This window comes from Brachycentrus maculatus, unplaced genomic scaffold (assembly GCF_059751285.1).
Source record: "Brachycentrus maculatus isolate JH-2025_06_01 unplaced genomic scaffold, ASM5975128v1 h1tg000186l, whole genome shotgun sequence".
Classification (NCBI taxonomy): domain Eukaryota; kingdom Metazoa; phylum Arthropoda; class Insecta; order Trichoptera; family Brachycentridae; genus Brachycentrus; species Brachycentrus maculatus.
Window position 1 is genome coordinate 1,600,210 of NW_028280937.1, and position 15,069 is coordinate 1,615,278.

At 31.7% G+C, this 15,069-nt stretch overlaps 1 protein-coding gene across 5 annotated transcripts in view; it reads right to left on the bottom strand.

The window, feature by feature from the left end:
• Gdap2 (ganglioside induced differentiation associated protein 2) overlaps nucleotides 1-14,791 on the bottom strand; it is a 109,967-nt gene extending 95,176 nt beyond the window's left edge. For 2 of the 5 annotated variants that reach the window (XM_088262709.1, XM_088262707.1), the window contains exon 1: nucleotides 14,668-14,791. The gene's annotated coding sequence lies outside the window, so the exon portion shown is untranslated. Of the gene's footprint in view, nucleotides 1-2,925; nucleotides 3,169-5,075; nucleotides 5,095-14,667 lie in introns of those variants that run through there. The other 3 variants (XM_088262710.1, XM_088262706.1, XM_088262708.1) reach the window with 2 other exon arrangements.
• Nucleotides 14,792-15,069: the final 278 nt, after the last annotated feature.

The window sequence follows — 15,069 nt, forward strand, 5'->3', positions numbered from 1 at the left end:
AGATACGCCAGGTTTTGTTATTAGTTGGTGCAGATTTTCAACTGTTTTCGATTGCTGATCAACATTAAATAAAAAAATTGTATATCGTTTTACTCATTAAAAATGTCAAACACGCGCCATACCAATACGAACAATAGTAGGTGAGATGATAGATCGAAATCAAATATCATAACGAGAATTCATTTTTTTACTGTCCCTTATGATAAAAATAATTGACTTGTATTAAAAACTGTATTTTATAGAATAAAATAACAACTATGTAGTTTTTCCACATTTTTTCCCCGGTCGCTGGTGAAATAAAATTCCCGTGGAAACTACAAACTACACAGTTGTTATTTTTTTCTATATTAAATAATTATTGTTTGAATTATCATATGAATCAATGAACTGCACAATATTGGCACGAATGATTAAGCCCTATTATCCGCAATAAAATCAAATAATAATCTCACTGTTTATGGAAAATTAAACTGAAGCACAGAATCATTGTAGTCGGTAGCGACAGTACAATATGATTGCCTTTGTTTTATTTTCACGTTATGAAATATGCATAGAGAGCAGGAATTCAATAGTGGTTGTATTATCAGGAATAGAGTCAAAATACTCTATTCCATGTACAGAATGAGGGCATTATAATAAATGAAAACCGGTATTACTCAATAATTTAAATTGTGTTATAATTCGGTCAACGCAAACAGTGCACAGTCAACATTTAGAGATTATGGAATATTAAAAACGAGATTATCGGCTAATCAACCTGAGTTTTGTTTTCTTATGAAATAAGTCTTGAAAAATATCAGTTCAATTGAGTCGTAGTTAAACATAACAGTGAAAGAAAAAACCAATGAATTCTTTTATACGATATATGTACATATGTCCGCCTCCGTAGTGTAATGGTCAGCATGCTCGGCTACCGTTCTGGAGGACCCGGGTTCGATTCCCAGGGGGGTTTAATAAATACAAGTGATTTTTTCACTCTAATATTTATTCAATATTACACTGGACTGGTACCTGAAGTGGAGGGCTGATCACCTTTCCTTCATGTGTAAACGATCGAGATAACACTGCGTTTATATGAAGCAGTGCCCTATGCACCATTGGGGTGCGGTAAGGGTTTTATTATGTACATATGTACTAATGTATTTATCATGTTTTTTTTCTCTCTCTTTCTAAACCCGTTCAGTACTCAATTGTGTACAGGCCGCTGTATTGGATCGTTACAGTGATTATTTTAATTAAGTGCTTTCAATTTTAAGTGCCGTTGGAAATATTTTTATGTAAAATGTTAAATAAAAGCGCTTTAAGCATTAAATCAGTTTTTTTTCATGTTTAATCTGGAGAAAATCCAGGAAATACTTCGAGAGGCTTTTGTTATTTTTTTAAGTTCACGCCTTCAACATATTAAAGTATAATACTATTAGCTTCTGTGAAGGCTGGTATCAAATTATTATTAAGAGTACATGGGAAGAAAAAAAAAAAATCAACCATAACAACAAAAACATTCATATAAAATTGACTAAAAATGTAGATATGACATTTAGGAAATACGTCTTGACGATATGAGAATATGGTAAAATATTTTGAAAATAACGTCGTAAAATACTTGTTACAAACAATCTACTTAGGAAAACTCATTTGGCGACATGGAATAGATTAATAACCAATACGACATTGTTTAGCTTCGCTGTAGCTCTTCCAACAGACATGACCATCGGCAGATTGGTGACGTACGAATATGTAGGAACGTGAAACAATTTGTGTTAACAATTGATGCTGTCTTACATAATTATTATAAACATTAATATATATATATATATATATATATATATATATATATATATATATATATATATATATATATATATATATATATATATATATATATATATATATATATATATATATATATATATATATATATACATACATATATATATATATATATATATATATATATATATATATATATATTTATATATATATATATATATATATATATATATATATATATATATATATATATATATTTATATATATATATATATATATATTATATATATATATATATATATATATATATATATATATATATATATATATATATATATATATATATATATATATATATATATATATATATACATATGTCCGCTTCCGTAGTGTAATAGTCAGATCGCTCGGTTGCCGTACTGGAGGTCGCGGGTTCGAGTCCCAGGGTAAGTGATTTTTTTCACTATAATATTTATTCAATATTACCCTGGACTGGTATCTGAAGCGGAGGGCTGATCACCTTTCTTGGTGTGTTAACGATCTAGATAATATTGCGTTAATATGATGCAGTGCTGTATGCACCCTCGGGTACGGATAAGGGTTCGAATGAAAAAAATACAAATGAAATATCACCTCAACCGTTTCACAAAAATTACTCTATAAAATTATACTTTGAAATCCTCAAGTGGATTTGAGCAGTCATTTCAAATTATTTTATCAACTGTTTCACTAAAGGAAACAAATTTCTCAGAATCTGTTATGATAAACAAAAAAGTCACCGAACGAAGATATTGATGAAGATAGCTGACGTCCAAAAATAATGTAGCTAAATTAGACTCCTTTAATTAGAAGTAGGTTAGGGGGAAATAATAAAGTAAAAATATAAAATAACTCTTTAAGAAGAAAAAATTACAATAAAAAACATCTGTTTTATAAATTATATATATATGTATATATATATATATATATATATATATATATATATATATATATATATATATATATATATATATATATATATATATATATATATATATAAATATATATAATCCAAGACATTGTAATTGGATGCTTCGAGTAATCTGACGCTAGTATGGTTTTTGTGAGGGCGGATTAGCAAACGTGTATTGTAATACAAAATAACGAAATACATACCTTAATTATTGTTGAAATCCTACAAACACGGCGATAGTTCACTTATTATATTATGTCTGGAACCGAGAAACCTTTTTTCAGTGTAAAAAATAATACCGACGTCATTTACTAATAAGATGAAGCCTTATTATACGAGGATCAGATTTAGGCTCTGAACACACCACACACGACACGACGCCGCAAGGTACGACGAGGTAGCACGCAACGAGCAGAACCGAACGCTCCGAGAAGACTGCTGGAACTAAACTCAATTTTCAGTTTCCGTAGGCTCTTTGTACGGGCTACACCCGACCTACTGCGCTCCTACAGCGCTCACACAGGTAAAATGACGCAACCAAGTAAAAAAAAATCCGCCAATTAGTAGATTTACCTTAATCTTTGTTCTAAAAAAAACCTATCTATTATAGTCGTTCACAAAATACAAACATATATTGTACTTTGTATGAATGCATGTTTATATATATATATATATATATATATATATATATATATATATATATATATATATATATATATATATATATATATATATATATATATATATATATATATATATATATACACATACATATAATTTATGTTTATTATAAAAATGGATGTATTCTACAAGTGGTTAACGATTTATTTTTAACATAACGAAAAAGACTTTTTAAAAACCGTTGGGTGTAATTTACGATCTTGAATTGTGATTTTTTCCCAATTTATAGTACATGAATAATGTAAATGTTTAAAAACTCATGTTATATTAAATCATGCGTTGAAAAAAATGGAGTGAATGACCTTAAATACCTTATCAAAAAATACAAATGAAAGTCATTTATATCTATATTAAATATAGGATTGTTCGATTAACTGCTGATAATATGAGATTACATTTTTAAATAATTTAAAAATAGCATTTACTTAAAAATGAAGTTTTTTTTCACAATTTCCATCTAAAAAATCACTTAGTATGTAAAAAAAAACAATTGAGTGAGCGATTGTTATAGAGAGCAATAATAAATACGACTATGATCATGAAAAGAAAGTTGATAAAAAGAGTTCCTGGCAATTTTTTAATTCAATACGAAAAATTATTCCAAAAATACCCGCATGAAACCATCAAATTAAATTGAACGTTTTGCATTCTTCATGATAAAAGGAAATATTGTAATACTGGCGCATATCTAGTAAAATGAGTGTTTAATACACAAAAGTAACAGACTAACATGGAAATTTTTAGAATAATTAAAACACTTGTACATAATATGAGCCCAACTGAATTAATATTTAATAAAAGGGCACAAAGCATAATTCATCGTCGTTATCCAAACAATGAAAACAGATTCAAAGAAGCGGAAAATCGTATGAAGGAAAAATAAACCCGTGGTTGGTGTAACGAGTCGGGGTATCCACAGGGACCCATTAACTAAACAATGATATTTATAATATGTAAAGAATTTAAATATGCAGATTAAACAAGACCCATCTATATGCACGTAAAAATACAATAATAAGGTACATAAAAAACATTTTGCGAAAAAAATCAATTAACATTCAAATTACAATGACGTTTCATCTTAAGATTTATATATTGTTAATGAATCAACATTTCATAGGAGATGAAAAAGTAAAAACGAAGAACAGCAAAAGTAATGGAATATTTTGAGAAGTTGTTGAGAAATTTATTAAATATTGGCTTACAATCACTAAAGCACAATAAGAGCATGTAAAAGGTGTTTGGGAAACACACGCAATGACGTCATCTTCAGACAAATATTAAGGGACGATTTAAAAAAATATTAACATTACATTAAAATGCACAACCCCAAAACACATATCATTGCTACGTACAAGTACTTCTCTGTGGAGCTATTTTGTCTCTCCCATATACATATAACGTTCTATTACTGCATTTAAGTGGCTATACGGTAGAAAAGAAAAGACCAGTCTAATGATGTCGATTACGACGAAACCCGGTCGCGGTCCAAATAAAACATGTGTTAAAAAAGAACATTACGTTTCAATAATATACGTGTATATCCTCAGAGAAAAAATATCAAGAGATTGTAGATTTTCATTTAAGGGGAAATGGTGAATTATGTTTCATGAATGAGGTTTTCGTTTCATTTGATCGTCGCGCCCATTCATGTATCGCGAGAGTCCTTCACCTCGAGGAAACCAGGTTGCTGATGACGCAGGCTGTTGCACCGCGCGCATGCGTGAGGTTACTGACACCGCTCTGGTGCATTCCCCATCCTGCTCCCGGATGGCAACTGGAGCGGCGTGACGTCACCGCCTCGTCACGTGGCTCCTCTCCCGTGACGTCAGAACCCCCCCCTCCCCTCCCGCTTGGCCTACTGACCTACGTTTAATAGGGGCTAAAATTATATTCGAATACAATTCAGCTAAAAATAGAGCCTCGCCTCGCCATATGAATTGAACTGCACTCCGGAGATAAGCGGATTCATGAGGACGACTCACTACACATTCATTGTTGCCTAAATTCAATATCATCCAAACAAAAGAGGGTTCCCTTACATATTATGTGCAATATTTTCTCGTTTAATTGTTAATTAATTAAAAAAAAAAAATCAAACATATTATATTTCATCATTTCTCCCTCGAACTCAAATTTGAAAGAAGATTGTATTGATATTGCAACATGTGTAAACATATTTTTAACAGAGATAAAGGAGTCTGTTGCGACGGAATTATGTCAATCTGGATCATTACAAACCTTGTGAGCCGTCATTCGTTAGTTTTATACACTGTATAACATTCACAATTCTACCCGCGAGCCACACTTTGCCGACCCTCGCACTAGAATAAAGACCTATCCATACTGAAAACTGCATAGGGTATGCACGTTTCTTTTACTTTGGTAGCTTTCCTCAAGAGCACTCTGGCGGTATGAAACATGAAACATGAAGCTAAATAGCAATATATACGAATATGGTAAATCCAGTCCAGAATTTTAAAAATAAAATTTAGGAAAAAAAATCATACGTTAATTTACTTAGTAGACTAATGCTGTCAGTACCGTGTATTGACGTCACTTATCTAAATGAACGTCAGAAAGATGTGATGCATGTGACCATTGATTATACCACCCAATCATTGTGTTGTTGTGCATAATAATTTATGTTTGAGTTGTTTTTTTAAAGAGTTCTGGCTTTTATTTTTTGTTGGTTATGTTTTCAACTCTTCTGGTCATTCTAACCTTTTTGACGTGGATTGTCCAATCTTAGATGTCGCGACAAGGTCATTATAGCGTCGTATTATGAATTTAATACATGCTTAAGAGGGGATAAACTTGATTCTGGTAGAGTGGACGACTAACAAATACTACAAGTATAATACAACTCAACATATGTATGCAAAGTATATGTTATCTGTTAATAAGTCTTTAAAAAAATGGTTTTCAGTGAACAACATGGGCAATTTTTACTGTCGTTTACACCTTATTCGAAATAAACATAAGAAAAATATACAGTGTTGTGTATGCTGTGGGTCGATCTTAGTGCTTTATCTATGCATGTTGCAAATAGAGTTATGGTTTATTAAACTTTACTCAGTTTGAACGATTTTTTTAATATTATATATTGACATCTCATCAAGGATGAAGAAGAATATGGAAGTCTGGGCATTTACGGGGCTGACGACAGTCATAGGCTGGTTTAAGTGATCACTTTGCATTTGGATACACTCAAAATGTTGTAATTTTTTTCAAATGAAAACATAAAATCTTTAAAAAATGGATCCAAAACAAAGAACGTTGTTAAAAAAGAAAGTCTAAAAGTAAAGTTAAATTTACCAATACACTTATTTACAAAAGCATTCAGGATCAACAAGCTGGTGGATACCAGATCTAATTTATTTACGACAAAAATATTTTTTTATGTCACAAAGCTAATGACAAGGTTTTATTCATTTGCAAATTGCTGAGCAACATAATACGCATTAATAGCGAAAGGCAACTCGGGTGATGTATGCACTTTAGTTTCTAGCTATGTTAGGTAAACAAACCTTGAATGAGCGAGTGTAATTTTTTTTTAACAAAACAAGTAATTAGCATTCAAAGAGGACATGACGTTGTTTGGTTTGATACAGAGTGAAGAAACTTTGGTGGAAACATTTACTGTTCTTCTATTTCCGAGTCTATTTGCTTTAAAAAAAATGTCAGTAGTATTTGAACAGAAGAAGTAAATAAATATTGAATTATAAATACAATTCATAAATTTCAAATAAACATTGCATTTATGTACCATAAGTTGTCTAGGAAATGTAATGCGCCAACAAACAGAGTTATAAATTTACTGAAAGTGGATCGCGTTGCGTTGGCAATAATAAGCTCCCGGAGTTGTCGAGGATTCTAAACGATAATTGTTTTGTGGTCACATGAATTCTATAAATTTGTATAAATGTGGTTAGTACATTTCCTTAGTATTTTCAAAATTTTCGAATGTACGCAACATATACATTTGTACATGCTTATTCACACATATATTTTTTTTGTTGCCGCTGCATTGCTCATAATTATATTTCAAAATTTATTAATTTACCCATTGATTTATAAACGATCGAAAACAAAATTTAAAAAACGAAGGCGATATTTTTTTATTTGAATAAATACTCAGTGAAAAACCGTGATATTAAAAATTATCAGGCGATTTTTTAAAAAAAACTCAGTACCTGCTTGACAACAATATATTATTTTAACAATTATTAGAGGAACATATCACTTTTTTATTTAAAGCGGAGCTTTTTTGAGGTATAATCTCTTAAAGTCTCTTTAAGAGCTTAGAATAAGCTCGTTTTAAAATTAAAGAAATAGTGAGAAACACGATGGATACAAAGCACATACTCGTAGAAAGTTAAAACGTTCATGCAACATAGAATTGATGCCTAAAGCTGGTATGATTATAAGAAGGCAATTCATGTTATGTCGATAACATGATTATAAACTTCTTCTTTTTTTTACCAAATATAAGTAAAGTTTAAGTTATCTATTCTATGTAGTTAAAGCGTTAACTTTCTTTCGGAATTGATGTCCAACGTAACAGGACGATTCCTTTATTATTTTGAGTGCTATTACAAAAGGCGTTGTTATTAAGATTTCGATTGATACCTCAATGAATATTGTAAATTACCAGATTTCAATTTCCTATTTCATTAGATTCTTCATCTCTGTTAAGAAATCAATAAAAATATTGTCTCTAGAAAATTTCACTCCAATAATAATAAAAAAAGTTTTTTTAATTGGACCCATGTTTTCATTCGATATTTGAAAGTTGACCCAGATCACATTTTTTTCGATTTATACCGAAAAACATACATAGCTATCAAAAGGAGAAGAAAGCTAGATTTGAATCACCTCATGATATGATTAATTCTCCGTTTTTAATTAAGTTTACCAATGGAGAGGTAAAATGCATAATTAATAATATATCGCTCACTCCTTTCAACAACGTCATATATAAAAAATCGTCAATTTTCAGTTTTGCTTGTTTTCGGAATGCCCAGAAAATGTACTTTATCCCAGCAAATGCGGTATATTTTAAACTTAATTTAACTTAATATTTACCCACTACAGGGCAGAAAGTGTTGTTTTTGCATTTCGAAGAAAAGGTGTTGATTTTTTTTTATAAATATACTAAATATTTTTCAAGTGGAAAAAAAAACATTCAGGTTTTGCCTAAAAAGATCTGTTGCACAGAAAAAAGTTCAATAAGTGGCTTGATATTCATTTTAATATATTTTATTCTATTTTTAAACTTTAAAAACAATATCCTGAAACATCAAGTTTTTTTTTATATATGACGTTGTTGAAAGGAGTGAGCGAAATGTGAAATATAAAACTATTGCATTCAATCCTCTGTGTTCACCACTATAAGGAAATGGTGTGACAGTTATTGTTATCGTCATCGTGATAACCTCAACACAGTGAATTAAATTTGCGAGACAAATTTATCTTGCAATTTACAAAGATGAAACCTCAACAAATTTATACCGAAAATGTTACTTTTTGGTATTTTAAAAGCATTATTAAATTCATGGTATGGTAATATAAAACATTCCTAATTATTCGTTTATAGACCACAGACTATAGACTATACTATCATCTAAATCTGTCAAATATAGTCCTTAGTTGACCTGATAAAGGGATTGTTTATTCCGAAATCGGTAGTCGTGAAGTAGACTTTGTAAGTGGTATTACACAAAGTGAACGGCGAATGATAAGGAGAAATTACATTTATTTATGAAATCTGTTTTAAATGCAAGCTGCTCCTAATCTTATCACCGATACGTGTTTTTATAGAACAAAAACTTACGGATTTGGTGCGTTCAAACATAAAAGTTGGAGAACTTAGTATTTTAATATAAGTAATTTTTATAATTAACTAAACCCCAAGATTTTATACTTGGAAAAAAATACAATTTATAATTCGATCCAAGACAACTTCGATAAAATTGTTTGATTGTGTATATGTTTTAACTACATTATGCTGTTTTACGGTATTTTTTGGTATCAACTATTTTTATGTATTGCATTAAGCAAGATTGCGGTAAAATTGTGAAATACTAAATTAAAAAAAAATAACTACATGACAAACATGCCAGAAACAAATTCAAAACATTATCGAGAGAGAGGGAGAAAGAGAGAGAGAAAGTAAAAGACAAAGGTAAGAATACCTAGTTATTCTGCAGGAGTTTGCTTAAAAAACTATTTTAACAATAAAAGTAGAATTAAAGAATTGATCACATTTTTATTGTATTAAAAATTGAAAGCGTTGCGTCGATTGAGCGCCACTGTGTTCATGATAATAATATACCGTAAAGAGAATGAGTAATGTGTTTTCTTAGTTAGAGGATCGTCAATTGTCCTGGGGATATAGGGATGAATCATACTTCCAGCCTTCGCATGACCGAACTATAGATGTAAAGGCGGTTTGAAATAATTTAAACCATGTGGTTGAAAACTATTAAACGCAAGAATGTGCAACGCCCGAAATGTTTAATCTTATATACATATAATATATTTCAATCTAATGTTTTTTTCTTATTTCTCATTTCCAAGGGTTGTGATCTTGATGAAGCAATGACTCTTCTCCAGTTATCCCTTGACTTCGCTGCGCGTAGCGCTCCAATCACCGAGATGCCTGCTGCTTTTTCTCTCCCTCTCTTCCTTTTCAGGCTACCGATCACAACCAGTCGCTACAGGCTATCCTCATTTCCACGCGCAACGTGTCCAAAGAACTGAAGAATCCGTCGTTTACAGACATTGGCATGAGTCAAGTCAAAATCTAATGTATAACAATCGATCTAGAAATATTTCCTTGTAGTCATGTAGTTATCGAATGCAGTGCCCTACACACCATTTATTGTCTCTATCCGGATAGATGATTAATATTACGTCACACCACTTTGTTTTTGAGTACGTCAATACGATTAAAGATAATGTGTACATTGCATTCACACCAATGTGTGAATGCAATGTACACATTATCTTTAATCATTTTCGTCTTCTTCCTCGTCTTGTTCAGCGTTGAGCTTCGTGGTCTCTTGGGATGTCTGAAAGTTTTTCATGTCCTGGGTCAGGTTGAAGGCAGCACAAGAAATAAATCCCGTCAACTTCTTAACTTGGTTTGTTCATTTTATGTCGGATTTTTCTCATGTAAGCTATTCCACTGGCCACAAGCTATCTTTATATAACATTAATGTGTGCAAAGTATGAACTCATCACTGCATAAATCAACAACAAAAAAACCCAGACTCAAACCATATACGAGTATATCCGCTAACATCATCCTCACAAAGGAACGCATGATACGTGATAGGTGATAAGTTGACTATGGAAATTATCAATATTCGTTTTCGTAAATCTAAGACAAAGGTTTTTCCTGACCGATGAAGTAAACTCCAAAGCTTCTCCATCCCTTTTCTTTTCTCTCTCTTACTTATTTTTTTATCTTTATTATTGTTTATAAGTAATAAGGTCGTCGAGTCGCAAGATATATTGTATTTTACTTTTCCAATAAGGTTCTTTGTTCGTGTCTCTTCTTAGAAACTCTTCATTTGTTATTTTTGACGAGCCTATTACTTCCATTCCTCTTCAACACCTCGTCTTTAACGCTGCTATTTGTCTTTATAAATTTCTCGCAACCATAGGATATACTCCAGACGCAGATTTTTTAGATGTCTTCTTCTTCTTCAACATATCGATAATATAAGCACGTAGAAACGTCTATGTGTATCCCCAAAAAATAGTGGCTATCAAGTTTGGCTACTATTCAAGTTCTGGATAAGATTCTTTGCAAACTCGACTTATATAAAGCATTTTTACACCTAAAGCATGGGACTGATAACTTTGATTTTGTCATTTAAAATCAAGATAACGTTGCATTATCTCAAACAGTGACTTATGCAACAGTCAACCAGGAAAAGTGACGAATAAAAGGAATACAACTTATCTTACATATAAAAAATCGTAAGAATTCTGTTACGTTAAGTGGTACGTTTAAGGGTGGGTATGTTAGTTATAATAAGAAATATCATTAAAATGTTATTTCATTGTTTCTTATTCTCTTGAATTACGAAGTATAAAATACAGTGACGTTTTACAATCGAAATTGAAAAACAATAACAAAATGATTGATAACAGTGAGATATTAATAATCAATACATCGCCTTCGGTTGGATGATAAGAAAAAGTGAAACTAATCATGTTCCATCAGCGAACAACGAACAGTGAACAACCAGCAAGCTGTGACGGGCTGATAAGGACTACGCAACTTCGTATTGTGTTATAGTTTGATAATACAAACAACAAACTTTGTATTGACGAGCAATAATCATTAATACGCGTAAAGCGAGATTTGCAAAAATTCAAGGTGTACCAACTCATATTCAACATTGACGATTTGACATGTTTTGAAACTGTTACTAAAATCAGTTTGATACTTGATAAAACTTAATAAGCAGGTGAAGAAGATATGTCATGGCAGTTAGTTTGTTTTCCTCAACCCACAAAAGTGGAAAGTCTACTTACCGATTTTACCTTTTTGTTATTATTGTCACGTAAGCCTATACGGATTGTGTTAAAAATAAATTTTAAAAAAGAATTCGTGACACCACGGGAAAACAACCTGACTCATAGAAACAGTGTTCGTAAACAAGAAAAGCTGGCCGAAGAAGCGCTCATTGATTTGGTGCTATTAGCAGATCGTAGTCGTACAGGTGGAAGTGACTAACTACCAAAACATAAAATGTTCAGGAGGGCCATTTAAGTCACTTTTGCTTGGCAAGAAAATAAACATCAATGCAGTTAGTCATTTTTACCAAGTCAATATATTATACTTACAAGTTTAAAATCATTTGGGATTTTTTCAGGGCAATATTAAGCTAGTAATATATCAAATAGTCAATGATCACGTTTTTGCAAAACAATGCACTTGGTCACTTTCTCCTGTATGACTACGAGATATGTTAGGGTTGCCATATATATTTTCCCGGGATCTCGTGGGGACAGTTTCAGTAAAAAAAAAAAACACTGGCTCCCATCTCCCCAAAATAGCCCAATTAAAAATTATGTCGGCAAAAGGGAAATTTATGTTTGAATTGACTATTACTTCTCAGGATATCAGGACTCTCATAGAATTCTCATAAGCCGCAGGGCGTGAGGGCCGGGTATTTTTTTTCGAATATCGGTACATTTTCTACGTAGTTGGGAAGTAAATATGTATGTGGAAAAGTTAAATGTAAATAATGATTGGCTTGAATTTAGTAAATTGGATATAATCACATAATTATAAATGATTTAATGTTTTCCTCTATGTTGCACTTAAATTATTATTTCATTAAAAACTACTTACTCACAGTCAGATGTGGTGCTAGTGGCAAAGGAAGATATTGTAATGAGACATTTAAGATTATGATAAAACAACTTTTTTACTCGTCAAAAGTACATATGTCATACTCTACGGTCACAGTGTTAGCAGATAACAGGAATTTTGATATGCAGCTACCAGATCAAGATTTCCCACGGGTCGAAGCATGGTTAGTAGAGAAGGTACGCAACGTTTTCTAGAAGGTGGAAAGGGACAAGAGACAAGACCACAAAATGGTATCTGAAACTCGATCTGTATACATGAAGGTACATATGTTACTTCCACAGCAACGTGAAAATAAACCAACGTATGGTATTATTCCTTTTTCACAATAATGTTAGTTAACTTGATATCCCTGAGGTATTCGTGCGAGTGTATAACGCTTTATAATATAATTAAAAATGAATAAAAATTACGTTTTTGTTTACCTGTGCACAAAATTAATGTTGCAAAAACTACACAAACGTGTAAATAACCTTAGACCAGGTGTTGTCCTCGAATGATTTAGCTAGCAATGATTCTGTAGGTGAATTAAAAACAAGTACTTAGTAAAGAAGAAATAAAAATGAAATCAGTAAATATTATTTATACCAGTCTGATGATGTCGGTTACACGAAACCCGGTTGCCGGTCACTTAAAATTTACGTGGAAAAAATTACATGGTTGTTATTTTAGTATATAATATTATTTAATATAACTCACCCTGTTCAAGTTTATTATAATATTAAGTATTTGGACACACTCAAAATGTTGTAAATAAATTATCTGGTCAAATTACAAGCTGAATAATAAAAATGAAAATGGTATTTTCTGGCGTTTCTCATGTGTGTGATTATAATCCAGGATTCGGACCTCACATACTAATATAAGAGTTTCTGCTTAGTAAAAAGCTTCTTTACATCTCACCAATAGATGTCTCTAGTGAAGTTATAGTGATTCAAGAACAAGGTTTCCAAATTGGTTCATATATAAAGAACTTTCAAGAATTTGAGTAGTGTGGTTGTCAATAATGGGTAGAATTGGTGAATGTTACACGTGTGTAAAGTGATCACTTAAACCAGCCTATGACGGTCGTCAGCCCCGTAAATGCCCAGACTTCCATATTCTTCTTCATCTTTGATGAGATGTTAAAAAATAATAATTATTATAGTAGTTTAAGTTGGAATATTTAGTGTTTTTTTTAGAAGTCCTTTATTCCAATATATTCCTATATAAGTATATTCCAATATATATTATACGAGAAACTCATACATATTCCAAATATTAAACGAGAATCTGATACATATTTTAAGTGAATTAATAAAAAAATAAAAAATAAATTGAAATGACAAAAAGTTGTTCCAACAAATAATACAATTGAAAAAAATATAATTACGTACTTCGTGGATTACCTTGTTTTTTACTCAATTCCACATATTTATCTAATAAAGCATTTATAAAAACTAAATCGAAACAATTAGACATTTATTATGAATTAATCTTAGTTTTAAAATACGGACTATTTATTTATAAAATACATGTTTCAATAAAAATATTTGATAACAAAGCCTCGGGAAAGCTCTTACGTTGTCCACCCAAAAATATTTCGTAGCGATGGTAATATTCGAGATAAACCAAAAGGACTGAAAGGTCTAGAAGGTATTTTAGCGACATAATAAAGCTGCGATGCTGGGTTATTTATTACAAGTCATAACTTTTTGAAAAGATTGAATTTTGACTACTATTTCGACGAGATTTGCTCCCGCCCGAAGTACGGCTAGGAGATGGTAGGTACATCGTTTGACATTGGCCTCCAAAATACAGAGGGCGGTATACCTATGGAACTGTTCGAAGTTCTCGCTTGCCGCCTAAATTAAAATACAGAATTACTCACGAGTGTTTCCTCTGTCCTAGTAGCACTTCGTTTATTCACTTATCGCGATATTTAATCCCATATTTGACAATTCATCGCGGCGACACGAAAAGACACAATCGCCGAACCACCTACCGCGGAACTCGGCGGACCTCGCTTCCGTTCGGCTTCGCTCGGCTCCGTCCGCCTGCGCTCGGCTCTCGCGGCTCGGTACGGCCACACGGCCAGGCTCGCCAACGAAACGCCTTTCGCCTCTGTACGGGAAAATCACAAAGGAAAAAATAAATTACCCATGCAGACATTACTGCAATAATTTGTACGTGCAAGTTTATATAGATTTAAACTATTCCGATGTAAAATATACATTTCGATATTTTGGTTTTCGAAGTTTATATTTTCCTTAGTAAATGTCACAATTCGTTT